Raw genomic sequence first — 19277 nt, 5'->3', positions numbered from 1 at the left:
GACGTTGGCTCGCACCCCGCAGTGGCAACCACGACGACGGTGATAACGACGACAAGGAAGTGTGCTCGTACGGGAGAGGGTTCGGTATCGGGATGGTGGAAAGAGCGATGAGGGAGTGGGGTGGGCACTAAAAGGGGCGGCGGCGTATTGCTGGCGCCGACTGCCACCGACCGTCTGCCGGCGGCGGCACGCTTGGGCCACACGGTCGCCGCCGACGCCGACGACGCGCCGAGACGGTTCTCTGTTGTTGCGTTGTACTCGCGCCGTACACTCTGTTGCTTAGTGTACGCGACGACGACGGCGGCGACGGCCGACGCGAACGGGCACGACGATTTTAATGATGATGGTATATCAGTTCGTCGTGGTCCGCTACTACGCCGCGACCGTATCGGCGGTCGCCACCGGGTGATAGCCGGACGACGTCGAGGAACAAGACGCGGATATTGAGATATACTGGCGCACATGGCATTATTATAATACAGACATACAAACACACCGGAAGTCCGGTCGTCTCGCTATACTACCGCATAACACCGGAAACACCGTATACTCGCGGTCACGACGGCCACCGCCGTCGCCTTAGAAATACGCAGGTACGCACGATGATTTATCATACACTTAATGCAACCAATATTAAATTTAGTGTCTTAATGTGTTATGTCTGAGTAATGAATTAGCGAAATTATTAGGCACACGTAATGATATTATGTAACTCGCAGAGGCGTTATAATACCATTTTTTTTGTTTTTGATACAACCATTTCCATAATTATGATTCATATTCTGGAGTTTCTTTATTGTTTGGTAATTATTGTGTTTTCGTACTGTTTTTATTTTTAAGGAGAACACTATTAACCTCATCAGTCATAATTATTCATTATATGTTCTATACATCGATCATTATACTAAACATTTATAAATAAAATCTTTATTTTCATTTTTTTTATACTACTTATGTTTATCCATGTATCCTACAATATTACATATAGTTAATGAGATGCTGCTAAAATACATATTATACATTCAAAAATAATTTTTGCTTATTATTTTTATTAATTTAATCAAAATGTTTAGTGCATGTTTAAGCGCTCATATTAATTTTTTCAAGAGCATAATATTACCATTACAGCTTATTATTACAGACATGTATCTGCTGCAAGTAGCACGGGTCGTAGCTGCAGTGTACCATATACGTTTAACTCAACACGCTAGTTAAAATGTCTTGGGAAATCTCGCTTAGATGCGCTTTTCGTTGTAGAAATACAACAAAATTCGACTAGGATCAATGATTTAAAAACATTTTGTGAAGAAATATTCCCCAATGCTATATTCAAATCGTAGGAAACATAAAATATTGTGCCCACGATTCAGCACTTTTTGCATGACTATAAAATACGTATCTATATAATATTATAGTTGGTCTTCGTTGTTTCTTCGACTACGTCGGTGAGATTCTCAGACTTTACTATAGTATTTTCAATTTCTTCAACGAAAAAAGATCATAGATTTTCAGTTTTTGGTGGTATCGTCAAGAAACCACCGTACGAAGCATAAGTAGGTAAAAATAATATAAAACTACCTACGCTGTGCGACCAATAGCACGGCTGAATTACGTGATCCGAAAGCCAAATTTCGCCCCTAATGAACACCTTTTTCCCACCCCGTTCGCACGTATATATATATATTTATTTTTTTCTATCATTATACCGAATTATTCAAATTTGACATGTTGGTCGTGTTCTCGAAAAATTTCAATTCTATTCACATATCTCACGCTCAGAATGTATGTATTTTATTTTTATCTTAGAGCGTCATATACCTATTCCAAAAATCATGTTTTCAAAACATTTTCTAAATTCTAAATATACTTTTTTTTAAATACTATTATCACAGTTCATTAAGTCCTTATAATTATCGTAAAAATGTTCGTTTAGTCATATCTGCCGTCAAATTTATATCATTACTGCATAACACATTCCACTATTTTTCTATATTACCTATAACAAGTATTACACAACTTTGGAATAGATTTTTAGTACTCTATTGTACCTATGAATAATTCAAATTTTATAATTTTATTTCTACCGAACAAATATTGTATTTTAAATATGTGGGTGCTGTTAGATTAGATTTCTTTTTTTACCATCAGATATAATATTATCCTTATTGAAAACTACTATCGATTTTCGTTAATTATTTATTTACATATTTCTAGTGTATAATATTATACATAGGTAACGAAATATCGACACGATAGCGATTTGAAAGTAGTGATGAGAATATTATATGAGTACTTCCTTAAATGAATAATTAAGTTGTTGATATAGATAAGAATATGTACTATAATTTAAAGTACTTCTAAGATTATATCCTGTCAACTTTTATAATCGATGATATTGGTTTTAGAATTTATGTTTCCAAATGTCAATGATCGCATATTATGGCCTGCTCTCAAAAATAAACACTCTACAGATAATAAAAGATTTAAGTACAAAGCAATGAATAAAAAAATGTCCTTAAAAACCCTTTTAGTTTATTTTTTCATAAACTATTATTGAAATATTATAATTTCAAATATTTGAGTATTTCTATACAAGAACAGCAAAAATAAATGCTTAGCAATAATCATATAGTACGTATACACACTTCATAATATCTCGATTATTTAGTATTAACGATACAAGCAGTTATACATTTATTACGTTTACAGAAGATATTTATTCTATGGAATATATTTTAATGGTAGTATGCTAGGATACAATAAAATAGAGTACTATAAACTAAATCGTATTTAACATAAAAGTTCTTGCACCATAAACAAAAAAAATCAATGTAATATATAAATTATTTCTTTACGTTGCCCAGACGTTAAATTAATACATAATGTTATTACATTACTATTTTTTCAAAACAAAGAATGAATTTAAAAAAACGATAAATTAAATGATAGGTTTGATGATATTATAGAAAAAAATCAATTAATATTATTGATAAATTTTATATAAAATATAAATACATTATAATACGTTTGTGTGATCAAATAACATTTATTTTTGTATGCAGCCATTCTTATAGATTCATTAAATCTTCTAATAAAATGACAGTACATCAACATCAATAAAGTATTTATATACAATAAATTTAAATATTGGTTACTTAAATTGTTTTTATTTTAAATTTAAATTTCATTCAACGATTTAAAATAACTGAGTTAACTATAAAATTATAATATTTCACTATTCACTTTATATGTAATTCCGTGCTTAAAAATTATCCTACATTTTTAATAACATTATTTGTTGTAATCATAAATATTTTATACCAAGGTTTTTGTTTTTGTTACAATGTGCCTGTGAAAGTTCAAGGATAAATAAAGTACTGATGGTAGTCATTATACTATAATGGCTGTAGTATGTTCTTGTAGAAAATATATGAACAACTTACTGTTTTAATATTATAAAGTAATTAAGTATTTACAAATTATTATACTCATAATACTGGTAGAATAATCCCGTCAAATATCGTTGATAAAAAAAAGTACAATCTAAAATTTTAGATTATTATTTTTTAAACAGATATTAGAGTACTGTGGTGTACGTATAACATATTATGCACTTATACATTTCGAAAACTATTAAAAATAATCGTATAAATCATTATTAATAATCTATTATGGTTTGACATTCATCATATTCCATGTTATTTGTTATAATATCATAACTTGATGATATTTATGTACCAACGAAATTAATTTAGGTTTTTAGGTTACAAAATGTAAAATATTTAATGGTATGGTTTGCTGTAGTATCATGTACCTACTTACTATTCATGTGCAATGTGCATGTCTTGTGCAGTTTTTATTACGAAGAAGTCGGCTAGGATATCATAAGCCACGTCACTCAGTAAATCAAATATACAAACATGAGTGAAAATTCAAACACAAATATACCTTTGGTATTTTAAAAATTCATATTATTTTATTTAGTTATCAACATTTTCTAATTCAAAATATTATGTTCAAGTCAAATTTGTGAATTAATTAAGTGTGTGTTGATTAGTTCTTAAAAATTGTAATGGTTTTGTTGTACTTACATACATTTTAAAATTACAGATGCTCTTGGTGCATCTAGATGGGGTCTCAAGAGAGCTTAACCACATTTCAATAACAGTAATATCGGCATTTGGTAATATTTAGATTTTGATATCTTTAATAAGTTCACAGCATTTTTTTTGATTAAAGCCTGTATTGATAGTCATTATTATAGATCTTAATACCTTATAGCGTGTATAATTGTCTTTAATAAATAATGGACAACTATGATAGTACTATGTAAATACATATACGAGTGTTCTTGGTAAAATTAAGTCGAAGTAATTCATTTATATTATGTAATATTATACGATCTTAGTACTTTGTAACCTTTGACATTTTCCTTCGCTGATTCCATGTCCGCTATATTTCATCAGAATGTAAAATTTTGATAAGCCAATACCATTGTCTGACCCATTCTAAATTCACCGTCAAAGTCTTCCTTCTCTTCTATTATTCACCTTTTTTTTCAGGTTCTCCTTCGCTTGTCAAACGCTCAAAGTTCTCCAAACTGTCAATTGATTATAATCGTACCTCAGCAATAATTTAGCATTACTAGCTTTCTTTATTCCATAATATTACTCTTGCTCCAAATACACGATTTAACCTAGCGAGATACACAATGCATGAGAAAATCAAATTGTACAACGTAGGTATCTCCCTGTTGACCCATCTCTTGGGATTTATTGTTATGCTGTAGGGTTCTAGTTGATGTAGATTCGAATACGGTATACAGTGGAAATTTCTGCAAGCAGAAGGAAACGGGGAAATCGACACACACATATATTTATTTACAAGCGTGTATACAACGGAGACTTTGACTTATAAATTGTGTTTATACGTTAAAATTAAAAATGTATATTAAATTACTCAATTAATTTAAGTAACCAGATTGAGATTGTAGCATCATGGATAGATTGAGAGCGATAGAGAGAAAGAGAGAGAGTACTGCAGTCACCGAATAAATCGCATAATTAAATAATTCAGATGACATTTATTATTCATTGTTATATTGGGTCTTTCTCAACATCCCATTCTGGAATGGTCGTAATAATACTGTTAATTAGATATTAGACGGATTATTATTGTACACTTAATTTTCTTCAGAACATAATATTTTATTGAATAAAATGGTTTTTGAAACAACTGCTTTATTTATAACTAATATTTTTAAATTTATGTATTTTTTTTTCACTAATTTGCAGCTATAGCATCAAGCCATTAATTAAAATGATATCTTCATAAAATACCATAAACGTTTTTAGAGTGAAAAACATAATACTAAATATATTTAAAACGTATTTTAAAAATAAGTAATATTAATAAATATCACATTATATAATACATATCATGTAGGAAGGTATTTAAAAAAAAAAAAAAACAGTTGATAATATTATGAATTTAAGTTATTTTTGTGGAAATGCATGTCATGATAACCAACTATCCTGATTTCCAAATATTCTTTAGAAACGATGTACTTCCGATATCAGAAAGTTATATGAATTGCATCACGTTCACTTCTGAAGTACGGTGGAACGTGTCTATTATTGAAATATATTATAATATTTATTGACCACTTAAAGTAATTTTCATATTCTGGAGATTATTATTTTTTTTGAAAACGGCCTTTTAATATCATTTTGTTGAAAGTATAGGACAGGTTAACGTCTTGACTCTTGTAGAAAATATTTTGTTTGCCACAAATATTCGAAATTTAAATTGAATCTTTGATGTTATATCCTAGACTCCAATAAATACGATCTACGAGTATATGGAAGGTATATAATAATATTATTGTACGGTATTACACGCGCTTCCGGTCTCTTGTTGCTTGCCGGCGCGTGTTCGTTTATTCATCGAATTGAATAGATATAAAATGGAAACAGAGGGAAAAAGAAATAATAGCCAATCTGAATCGTTTGAACCACGTGTATAGAATATCGTTTGTAAGCATCCCTAGGTGTACACCTATAACACGGCGAGCAACGACGATCGTAATTTTTTTTTATACTCTCATGCAGGTTTACGTATTATATTATATTCTATTATACTTCCGTCTTGGTGCATATATAAGGACATAATATTTTGGCCATGCGCGAGTGTCTGTAAAAGGTTCCACCTGACACAGCAAGTCCAACTTATAATAGTTAACCCCACACTCTGTGCCGTATAATACGCACCGTCACACACACACACACACACACACACACACACACATACACCTTAACTACAGGCTATACATTTTTACACGAAGCACAATACTCGGTCACCACTGTACCCCCCCCCCCCCCACACACACACACACACACACACACACACAAAACCCCACTACCGTTTTGCCAAAAACTTTGGTAATGTAGAATTTTACGCTCAGCGATTCAAGTCCACGTTTTATTTGCACCTTTTCCCCGTCAGAGATTCTCCGTGCCTCGCACCGGTTGATAGGTGGGTACGTTGTATTAAAATAACGCTATGAATGCATTTCCGTATTTATGTTTACGACCGAGCAATCAAAATATTTCACATAAATGAATTAAATACACATTTGTACGGAAAAACATAATATTATTATATTCACTAAAAAATTAGAACGTTGGGATAGCAACTGATATATTATTACAGTAGCGTCAATTCTTTAGTCAATAAATCGCTGAATTAAATATTCTTTAATAATTTAATAATAATAATATTTTGCTAATGATTCATTCGAATTCCCAGAGCATAATCCTAATCGAAACGGTGTTATTTGAAAACTAAAAACTACATTCTTATTCAACAGTTATTGTTGTATGTAATAATTACGTCTATGAAATATATGTTTTTTTTCAGCACGACCTGACTGATATCCGAGCTGAATTTATTGCCACTAGGAAATAGGAAAAAAACGGAATTTAAAAAAAATAATTGAATATTTATTTGTGACACTCCAGATTTTGTTTCGGTTTTTTGTTTTTTGTTTTGCATAGAGTTGATTTCTCTTGAGACTTGATTTTTAAAATAGAATACTTGAATCAAAATTATTAAAATATTGATGAAACAGAGTTTTTAATATTCTTTTGCAAATAATTGCGATTACGAAGATGAAAAATTGTAACCATATAATATTATGCTCATGCATTTACGAATAGGAAGGTATACTTATCATGTTTGTTTAGTAAATACAAATATTTGTTCAAAATGCTATAAAAGCTTCAAAAGTTATAAGAAGTGACAACATTTATCATACATATTTTAAAAATTATAATAATTCCATAATCAGGGTTTCAATAGTTCACGTGATACTTTGATTACATTGTTTGCACATTTATTATCCGCCTGATAATTTCATTATCAAAAACTTTTTTCATACAAAACTATATCAAACCAGGTCATTATTACTAATTATAGGTTTAAACAAAAAGTTTTAGTTACTTAAAGAACTACCTATATTATGTTGTATAATACGGGACATATATTTTCTCAAAAATGATCCAAACATAATTGATTTGAAAACAATTTAATTTATTGATTTGTATATATTAAAAATATAAATTAACTTAACTCAATATGTGTTATTTTTCTTTAACTACTATATTTTATTATAGAGATGAATTATTAAAAACTATCAGTATTTTAAAAACATTTATACAAGCCTGAATGGAATGGAGTATTGCATTATTATGACTTTTTCTCGAAAATTACTTTTTGATAATAGCTATTCAAGTGGTCAAAATGTATTATTTTGTAATTTTGAATAGTATTTTAATTTAACCATAAAAACAATTGTAATTTTCCAGGTAATTCAAAAAAATTTTAAATATTGAGTCTAGCCCCCCGTTTCAACGCCGTTTATAGTATTCTATAGTTAATAGTTATTTAAGTTCACTTGATATATGTTACTTAATACCTAAATTCACATACTTATTAAGAATTTAACATATATATAGTTAAACAAAATTTTACGAAAAGTATTCATAAAATATAGTTGAAGTTCATACTATCAATTTTATCCAATGGTAAATTTTATAACTTTTTTAAATAAAAATTATTTTCAAAATTATTTATCTCATATTTATGATATTAAAGAACTTTATTTCGTTGGATAACTTTCACACCATATCACTAAAAATAGTATAAGTTAATTAAAACAAATTTTTGTTGGATGTTATTTGGAAAAATAAAATATTTTTAGTTATTCCTTAATCCTTAGTCTTCTCTCTTTAAAATATAACCATTCTTTCATCCTAAGATTCAATTTCTACTATTAATTATAATATTATATTTTAAATTTATTTTAGATCTTTCTTTTTCCTCTAAATTAATTTCAAGTTTGTGCAGCGCTAGGGGAATAAATTTCATATTATACCTTTACTTGTGTAATTCTACTAAAAGGATTGCGTGATGATGTTGACTGTCAGAATAAAAATAGGTCAAATAGTATGAAAAATTCGACAAAAAAGTCGACAAAACATGGTTATACTATTATTACTACTGTTCGTTGAAATAAAAATATTTATGACTAATATATTATATATATAGATACAATCATATGTTATGTTTATAAAATAGTATATCGTATTTAACATAAAAAAATTAATACCTACAGGATCAGCTAACAAAATGAAAATAAAATAATTTATTCTCAAACTATATTTTTGTTGATAGAAATTCACTAATTCTTATAGGTATTATTGTGTTTTATTCGCTTATTAAAATGTGAATGAACTGCATAATCTAAAAGGAAGACGATACTATCACGACTATGTTTAAAATGATTTTGTATAAAAGCAACAGGTTTGATTATTTAATTACTATTTTCAGTGAAATTTCACAAATCCAAATATAAATAACAACTATGAATAATTAATACTATATCATATCATAAAGGCATGTTTTCCTATCATTTTCGTGCTCCAATTAAACTATATTTTGTATTGCAAATTTTAATTAGTTAATTAGTAATTAATCGTGTAATTCAATTATTGTTTATTTCATCGAGTGCACCATTGAGAATTACTCAAATGTAATCGTAAGTACTCTTTCGTAATTATTTATTCACATTATAGACACTTCAATATGCTTTATTAGGTATGAATAAAATACGAACTATTAGGCTCATTTATAAATTATATTGGAATAAGTTATTTAGCGGTAGGTACCATACAACTTTGATTAGTTACACGAACGTTGGAAAGGTCGATCGTAAAATGGAATTTGTGGTGTACATGAAATTCAAAACTGTCTATTTTTAACAGGCAATTTGCCGTTTCTATAGGCATTATCTTTACGTAGATTCCCATATTGAATTTTTAACGTAATAACGTATGTAGTTTTATACGAAACGAAATTTTACGACCGAAGATCATATAGCTGTAAAGTATGAATTATCTTTAATTAAACTATTTATATGCGAATTTAAGTTCCGTTTTCACCGTTATATGTCATATAGACAACCTAAAAGTATACACCAGAGAATAAGTATATTATCTTGTTCTGAAAATCCTAGTTTGGCCGTGGCGAATGATTATTACGTCTATGATCAATAATTGGCTGTAATAGTAAGCAAACATTAAAAACTTCATTAACGCCCATAAAAAAATACCCCGTATAGTATAGAGGTCAGGCCTTAATGATATTAATTTCATAAAAATAAAAATTTATTATTCGATGTAGTTGGGTTTAAAATTCTTTGGCTTAACGTAAACATAGAGAACCATCACGCTTATTAAAAAATTAGTTATTATATAATATATTATGTGTACTATGTAAACGTTGACTGCTTGAAATAATATTAAAATCATGCCTATAACGAACAATTACTGAATAATATGGCATTACCTGGGGATGTACCCTTTTGGATAGTCTCATAAATTTATGATAAAGTTATGGTCGTTATGAATTAATAATATAGCATCAAATACACGGCATAAACTACAGAAACTATTGACTATAACCATGCTGGATCATATCATGTTTACCAATTAATTTAAGTTGTATTTGTCTTTTGTTAAATGTATTTTCTAAACTTAAAAGTAAACCATTGACTAAACTAAAAGTTCGAGTATAAGTGCGTTAGGCAATTAATTAGTGTAAGGAAAATCTTATTAAAAATATGATGACACTATTCTATGGTTTAGTGTTAGGTACATAAAAAGTTTACTTACAACAAATTACTCTTACTGTTTACCGCAGAGGCGTATTGTATAGCATTATATCGATGCAATGTTATCATCGTTTTGTGGGTATAATAATTTTGGGCTGTAAAGACAATTTCTTTCAATAAATAATTTTGTACAGTAAACAGATTTATCCGGAAAAAATATACCTTTTTCGGGCTTTCAGCCAAATTAAATTATCGCTAAGTGTTATTTTTCGTAAAACAGAGCGGTAATAGTTTTGGGTCGATATTTACGTGCTTCAAATAAATTTTTAACACGACTACCAGTAAGTATTGGTTGGAAATTCTACTCGAGAAGAAAATTCCTTCCAAGCGACTTGTTATGATTTGATGAGTGCGTTCAGAAGTAAATATTTATCGTATCTAATAAATTTTCCATAGCGTCATATTTATAGGAACATTTGTTATTCTTATCGCAATAGTACATATCATTATATAGTGATGTTCCTGTAGGGATTTTAGCAGTACAACATGATCATTCGATCAAATTAAAATATATTTCATAGGCAATTGATGATTACGTTATCTGTGAAATCTTTAAATGTGCAATATTATGTAGTTATAGACCGATATCTAAATTTCGAAGTATATAATATGGAATATCAGTTTTAGATTTTGTACAAAACAACTATCAGTGATATTTTTAGAGTTTCAGTCAAAAATTAATTGTAAATATCGCTTTTATTAATTCATAAACAATATGACAATGTAGCGAATATTAGTGACCATAAACGAATTTCATTACGAAGTATAGCAATTGTATTGAATATTGGTATAATATTTTATACAATAAAGTATTAAAATTTCAAAAAAACCGTCAAAACTCGGAACATCTTCGTCAATAGAACTTCTCTGCAACATGAACTTGACGAAGAAAACACCGACGCAGTATTTATAATCCTTTTTCTTAGTATAAACAAGCCAACAATAGTAAACGATGTAATTTGTTTTAAGTTATAGTTTTGTATTTAATTTTAAAGTAGACTTATAACTAAAACAGTTAAATCCTTGAAAAATATAACACCAAAAAAAATTATTCATTGTTCGTACTTTTGTAAACGTCAAAACTTTAAATTATAAATTATACATAGGTAAAGCACAAAAACGGTTAACATAAGATGATAATATATCACGTCTATTAAATAATAAAATAAATAATCTGTGAAACTTTAAAGTTTCTGGGATTGTTAAAAAGTTGTAAAATAATGCATAAGTTTGTCTTCCCGAGGGGAATCGAGTAGTAGATGGTACGTTCATGCATGGTAGTGGGTTTTCGCAGTTTTGTGGAAAACTACTTGGGAATTCCAAATATGACCTCTGTAAAGTACCATATGTGTCCAATTTCCAATATATATATAATATATGTATATATGTATATATAGTGTGGTTCTATGTGAAGCTTAAAATGATTATATACCCGCAAAGTTAAAAAAAAAAAATAACCCCGCACATCATTTTTTTATTTACAGTAAAACCGATAAAAAAAATAAATATAATTTACGAACTCTATAAAAATATTTATTCCATTGGTTATCATCATAATATGTATTTTGTTAATATTTTAAAATTTATTGAACATAATATCGTGTGCAATATTGGAACGATTTCCAATATATTCAAGATACGACCCATTAATAAAACAAAATCAGTATTATGAAATCTACACACCTGCGGCCTAGCATATTATATCTACCAAAATATACATGTCCATTGTATACAAAACATAAATAAATATATTAGCATGTAGGTAAAGGATATTATGAAGAAAATTAATGGTCGCTTTAATTGGTGTACATTTTTAAATTAAAAAATTATTACTGTACAAATATCATTGCAGTGTTTTCCGCATTACGTTTTATTTTGAATTATTTTTATAGAAAATTTTAAAATGACGTATAGTGCAATTATTATGATTAGTTATGTGTTTTGTATGTATTTAATGGTAAAATAATGTGGTGTTTTCACTAAGTAAATGTAGAGAAAAACAAAAACTTACCTACTGTTAAATTAATAATCTAACCAGCTCAGGTTTATATACATTAAATAGAGGTTTATTTTAAATTGTTGTTTATTCGAAATAATGAAGGTACTGTGTAGTTAAGTAGGTATATGTGTATTATAACAACCAAAAACAATTTACTTAATTGCTTTTTAGAGAATGGTAGTGTCTTAATTGTATTAATTGTATATAGTTCGCACGGACCAAAAGTATATATTGAATAGCATAATGTAATAATGTATATTTTATGATGAATTAAAAATAATTATTTTATTTTTTAATATAAATAAATGTATTTACAATCTGTAATATGATAATAATAAATTATGTGTGCAAACATAATATGCTGGCGAATGTAAAAAAATCATTCCATAACGAACAATGAAATATTCTGATTTACAAATTTTAAGCGATGGTGTAGAAAATTTCACGTAAAAAACACACTTCATTGACTAAATTGTACTACTATATTTTATAATACAATTATACCACCGTACCGACTGACTAATATAAAAACATAAAGTCAGGCGCCACTGATAAATGCTCATAATATTGTCAGTGCCATAATAAGTAGGTGCATAGGAATCAAGTCTACAAAGTTTAGTGTTCACCTTAAGTTCTAGGCAAAAGGTTTGAACTATATTTTTTTTACCTGGTTAATGGTTTTTTATTTACTCCTTGTTTATTATTTTTGCTGTAAAGTAAGGTTTTGATCTTTTATACATTAAAAATTACGTCAACTTTCGTGCATAAATACACTGTCATGACGTACACGTATGAGTATAGTGTCGCGTGTTAGTTCACCATTCGTTATTGAAAATATTGTTTTAAAATATCGTATTCTAATTTTATTTTAGTTTGAGATTAGTTCATCTCAATAATTATTAAAATCAACCATTACCCTTAACATAGATGTATACGTATACACTATCGACCAAATTAATTTAAAGACACTGTAACGTACGAATCACACAACGTCCTTGTATACCACCTTCGATCTCTTTTCCATCACTCCATCAACTTGGACGTTCTATTGCAAACTGTCTTCAAACAATAAATTACCTACTAACTAAAAGTCATCCAAAGTAATATCTCATAATTAGGGTTGTAACTATGAAATCACATTTATTGTTATTTCTCCAACAACTCAAACTCTCTAACAATGTAACAATGTTTCAAACTGTTCAAATACTTTGTGAATCCTTCTATATTATGTTGTATACCAAAGATAAGATTTTCAAAATATAATATAGTTGCATGGGGTTGAAGCATGCAACAATTAGGTCAAATTGGACGAAACGTACACGACATGAATAATATAATATATAGGTAACTATTATACTCACCAAATCATAAATAATGTTATAGTCTGCAAGCATAATACATTTAGTTGTAAAACGTATGTAAAATCAAATAAATCATTTTTTTTGTTTGCAAATGTATAGTCTTGCAAGAATATTAGACACGATATTTATCATGAAACGCGACATGCGAGAAAAACTGTTTTTAATTTGATAAATTATCGTGAGTAAAATAACTTATGTGAAATTCTGTGCGTGTGGAATTGTAATCTTAGAGTGATTATTAAAATAATTATTTTTTTTACTATTTCATTCATCTTGGAACTTCACGAGTTTGCTTTTAGTTAATATTATAATAAATAATAAGATAAACAAGCTTAACTTGGAAATAAAAAGAACTGTTTATTAAAATCACTCCTCTATTAAACATGTCATCCAATCTGTTTAATATATTAATTTATACCACTATAACGAATATTCATTAACTGTATTTGTGTAAATATCAGTCTACAGACTTTTCTTGTTTGTAACATCAAAAATCGGCTATAACACAATAATTAGAAATCGATATTATATTGGTAAGTTGGATTTTTTTCACCTAATACTCTAGACTATACAATAATAGTATGATTGCATTTTATTTTCATTTTCGTCCATCGCTCATAAACGTTTAAATGTTTAACATAATATTGCCTTAGATTTATTAATTTAAAATTTTTTACTACACAAAAATTATCATATGCATAAGAAATATCGATGTCTCATTGATTCACTGAGAAAATACGTTTGTAAAAATAATGAGATTTTTTTAATATACATTTTCTGAATTTAATGTCAGAATGGTACATTAAATGGTGAATTAAACCAAATCCAAATAAGTCAGTACATACAACATTCATTTTATGTCAATCCTTCTGTCCAAATGTCTCTTTAAATAATGTTCCTATTTCAACGTCTAACACAGTCAGATACCTAGGATTTAATTTGGATAAACGCCTAACTTGGAACGCACACATCCGTATCAAAAGACTTGTCTTAAATGCCCGACTCCGCAGTCAACGTTCCTTGCTTACAAATAATAAGGTACTTATGGTTCTTATGTATAAAACACTTCTAAAACCAATGTGGACCTACAGTCTTCAATTTTAGAGTACTGCAAAAGTACCGAATACCAAAAAATCAAACAGTTCCAGAATATCGCTCTTAGAAAAATTACAAATGCTCCACCTTTTGAATCTAACTATACCCTACATAAAGACCTCACATTGAAAACTGTGACAGAAGAAGCTTTAGATTTCTACAAACGCTTTCATAATCGCCAACTAACCTACCACAATTCATTGATAAAGAGCCTCTACACTCAAACCATACCGGGAACCTAACCGCCCGGGCTGGGCGTCGCCTAAAATGTAACTGGTAACGTGACTTGTTATAAATAAAATAAATATAAAAAATAAAAAACAACCAAGTTCTAGACTGTAGACAGCGTTAATTCCCAACCAAGTGTCACCAATGGGTGATTTCTTAATTCGAAATATTCATGCTTCTATTATAATATCATATATAATACTTATTGTGTGTTATGTTGTACAGATTGTGTATTTCAAATTTTAAAATAAATAAAAATATACACATTAACGGTGATATTATTTTATATTTTTTATTAACTAAATTATAATATTAAACATAATATCGTAATCTCACTGAAAATTGATGGACGACGACATAAGTACATAATGAGATTTACGTACGGAGGTTTGACTTGGATTTGACGAATAACAAGCCAACATATTGATTTACTCGTTATTTTAATAATGTTATATACACGTAGGTATTATATCAAAAACAATAAATTAATAAACGAAATGACGATTATATTACATTATAATCCTTTATGATTATTGTATATTATTCTAAAAATAGTCATTCGTTGTATAGGTACGTGACTAATATCACCAAAGTTATGCGTGGAATTTGGCAGGTACCTGACACCGGCACAGTGCACGTATAAATTTTAATGTGAAAGTACAATAAATTCTAAATCACGCCGGTTGTAGACACGACGTGTATGCGTGGAATACAATGATAATAAATGTTAGGTAAGGATATTATAATGTGCAACGCTTTGATGTGGCACGTAACCCTCTCGAGTGACCAGTTAAGTGTGACTGGTATTGATGAAGACTACAAATATACCTGCAGTGAACATCGTCACGCTGAATTTCGTTGCACACGCAAACTATTAAATACGCACGGCCAGGTGAAAACGGTCTGATCGAAAATCAAATCGAACGACGATCGAAGATGAAAAAGCTGGGAAAACTGCATTGGACGGTGCTCTCATGACAACAAATATCGTGGTTACCTGTTCGTCAAGTATACCGAACATTGAGTAAAGTACGGTCGCTGAACTTTCACACCGTGGTTGAGGAGTAACAGGCTCATTGAGATACAGTTTACGTTTCTCGTGAACGAGTGACTACGATATTACATTACAGGTTGATTAGGATATAGAAAATGATGATCACCAACAATTAGAAATGGCCAAAAACGCACGACATATAGATATTCGATATCGAAGCAATAATACAAACTACGTAATAGATCAATTCAAATATTATTATCTAACGGTAATGATGATATTTTATAAAAAAAAAAAAATTGGAATATTTGTTTTCAAATTTCTTTTAACTTAATGCAATTAATAGTATCGTTTAATTTTTTTTATAAAATTAAAAACCCTATACTTACGTATGGCATTTCAATTGTATTTATTGATTTAACGTATTAATTTTTGTAAACGAAATATTTTTAATATTTTTGTTTTTACAATGTTTTATTCAATCTGTTGCAAAAAAGAACGATAAGAACAACTGAGGTAATAAAAATAAGTTAGAAAAAAATAAGAAGATAGTAATAAATAAGATAATATTAGTAATATTATTATTATTATTATTTATTAATATTATAGTAAGAAATAAAATAGTAATAAAAAAAAGGAAAAAACGAAATATCATCGTATTTATCAGTGATTTGATTCTTTGATAATCGATATAATCGAAATTTAATATTAAATGATCCATAAAATTATAATATCTCTATCGGCAACGTCTCAAATTCCATCAGATTTTCAATAATTTTTGAAAAACTCACTTTTGTGTGGACATTCACTATGAATTTTCTGTAATACGGTGTTTGTATTCGTATATTTGTTAAGATTATCAATTTCCATCGAGTCTCGTAACCTCTTTTCGAAGGGCGGTGCTAAGACATACATAAGTTACTGACGTTTAATACTCTATAGTCCTTCATACTCTTAGAACGTATTAACGACCGGTATTCAGAACTGATGCTAGTAAAGTGTACCTAATGTAATAAATAAGGTTTTGTAAAATCCAAATAAGAAACCACCATTTTAATGTGCATTTTATTACAATAATCTATAGATGTAAGACGTTTTAATGTTTAAATTACTGAACTATAAAAAAAAAAAAACATTTAATATGTATTAAAAATTAAAAGTTGTAAGAATGTAAGAGTATAAAAAATATAAATGTATCAAATTGTATTTATTTTATATTCAGAAGAAAAAAAACTGCATTAATAATAATTGCTTTAATTAGCTTACAATAATTTATAAGATTATTAACTGTTATTAAAAATACTAACAAAAATTATAAAACGGTGAAAAAATTAACTTCAAAATCAAAAATTTAACATAACAAATTCAAATTTGAATTTGTTGGTACTTAATTAAAACATAGATTTCAGAAAATTATCTCTTAAAAAGCTCAAAATAATAGATTTCCCTATCAATTCAAATCCCAGATAACAACATTGAGGAATAAATAGTAACGTGTATTGTTCTTAATGTTCTTATGCTTGTCAACAACCGTTTTGTGTTTTTTAGTCAATGTATCGTACTTTTAATTATGTATGTTAATCCATTTCACAGAATTCGAATAGAATGTTTTCTATGATAATAAATATACATAATTAGGTCGGTACACTTTCTTCTAAATTATCCTATATTTTATTTTATTTTATTATATGATTTAATATTTCAAACGATACACATGCAAGTTTTGATTAGGTAAGTTATGATAAAAATCTGAATATTAACCTCCGACGTAAAAATAAAAACTATAATTATTATTTCTTATATGATTAATAAACAATTAATAGTAAATTAGGTTAAAAAAAAAATACTATTACGTTAATAGTGTTACAAATTATGTTTAGGGGGCGGAGTGGCCGAGCGGACTAAGGCGTCGGTTGCGACGCACGCAGTCGCCGGTTCGAATCTCGGTCACGGGCGGCATCGCTCTTTGGGCATTTCGCGATGTCTGGAGAGAGAGGCCGCCGGTCCCCAACCGGGCATGGCAGAAACCCACGGGTGCCCTTTCAAAATTCTGCCAAAAAAAACCCACGAGTTAAAACCTTACAGTACCTTCCCCTACAGTTCCCCAGGCTAATTACCTCAGTCGTCAAAGCCCTAACCATAAAAAAAAAAAAAAAAAAATTATGTTTAATAAAATCAATATAGTAGAATAGAAGATATTAGGTATTCATTTTTTTCAAAATAGTTTTTGACTGCACAGTCGTACAGCGCTAAGTTCTCAGTCTGATAATTATCAATCACAATTATTAGCATTTTGAATATAAATATACTATTGAACCTCATCTGGACAAATTAAGTATTTAGATATAGATATGAAACCCCGACTAATGATTGACAAATGGAATTTTACATAAAAATAAATGCTTGTTGATTTGAAAATGAAATAAAAATACAGTTTTATTTTTATTTATCAGTAAATACTGAAAGTAGCAGACAGTTGAATCGTTAATATTTTAGTATCGAAAAAAAACATAAGTCTTGAAATATTGCTTTGAACTTTTAAAGTGGAAAAGTACAGTTTAGTTATACATTAAAAACCAAGAAAAATATTGTTCATAAGTTATTATTAAAAAAAAAAAAATTAAAAAAATGTATTATAAATAATATTAATAATGCAGAATACTCATATATTTTAAAGGTTGTAAATAATAATAATGAACACACAATCTCTCTCAATCATTGGCAATATAATTGAAATTGTATTTAAGTTTACACGAAACGATCAAAAAAAGTATAGACTTTTTACAATGTTGAGCCACTTCAAACTCCGAATATAACATCATAGTATATTGATATTGTATAACACGATTTGATTTATAATATAATATTATGACGTAGACAATTTGGAATTATTTTATAGTAAAAACCCGGAAGGCTCCGTGCACTGCGTACCTATACTAAAATTATTAACATTCAAGTAAAAAACCTGTCACTATATATACCCTTACCACTAAGGTACAGTGACTAACACTGTACTGCAATTGAAATATATTTCTATCTGATACTCGAAACGGCTATCCGTGTACGTCTGAAATACCGTACAAAGTATATGACGTATACACAAGTGATAATATAATAAAATATGCTAATTTCAGTTAGTAATCCAACCGAGGTCTCATTAATTTCTACTTTAAAAATTATGTACAAAGCACAGTGTTGTTGTTTTTTTTTTTACGTGATGTACATATAATTTTGAAACTCGGTGAGAGCCTGCAGTCCGGGAGTTGTAACAGAAATGGGTTTGGCGAACCTAGAGTAGGTACGTGCGAAATGTGTAAAGATTTAACATAGGTAATTATAATATTAGAACGCTCGCGAAGCCGATATTAG

General features: G+C 28.7%; 1 protein-coding gene across 4 annotated transcripts in view; it reads left to right on the top strand.

Moving 5' to 3' along the window:
- The first annotated feature begins 224 nt into the window (after window positions 1-224).
- The window catches only part of jus (EB domain-containing julius seizure protein), an 82930-nt gene continuing 63877 nt past the window's right edge, over window positions 225-19277 (top strand). Inside the window, exons 1-2 of one of the 4 annotated variants that reach the window (XM_089220278.1) lie at window positions 225-593; window positions 4111-4183. The gene's annotated coding sequence lies outside the window, so the exon portion shown is untranslated. The remainder of the gene's footprint in view (window positions 594-4110; window positions 4184-19277) is intronic. The other 3 variants (XM_089220281.1, XM_089220280.1, XM_089220279.1) reach the window with 3 other exon arrangements.

The sequence above is a fragment of the Diuraphis noxia genome, unplaced genomic scaffold, assembly GCF_037042655.1.
Source record: "Diuraphis noxia isolate RWA-SAM2 unplaced genomic scaffold, SU_Dnox_SAM2 contig0002, whole genome shotgun sequence".
Lineage (NCBI taxonomy): Eukaryota > Metazoa > Arthropoda > Insecta > Hemiptera > Aphididae > Diuraphis > Diuraphis noxia.
This window is presented reverse-complemented; position numbering and strand designations above follow the sequence as displayed.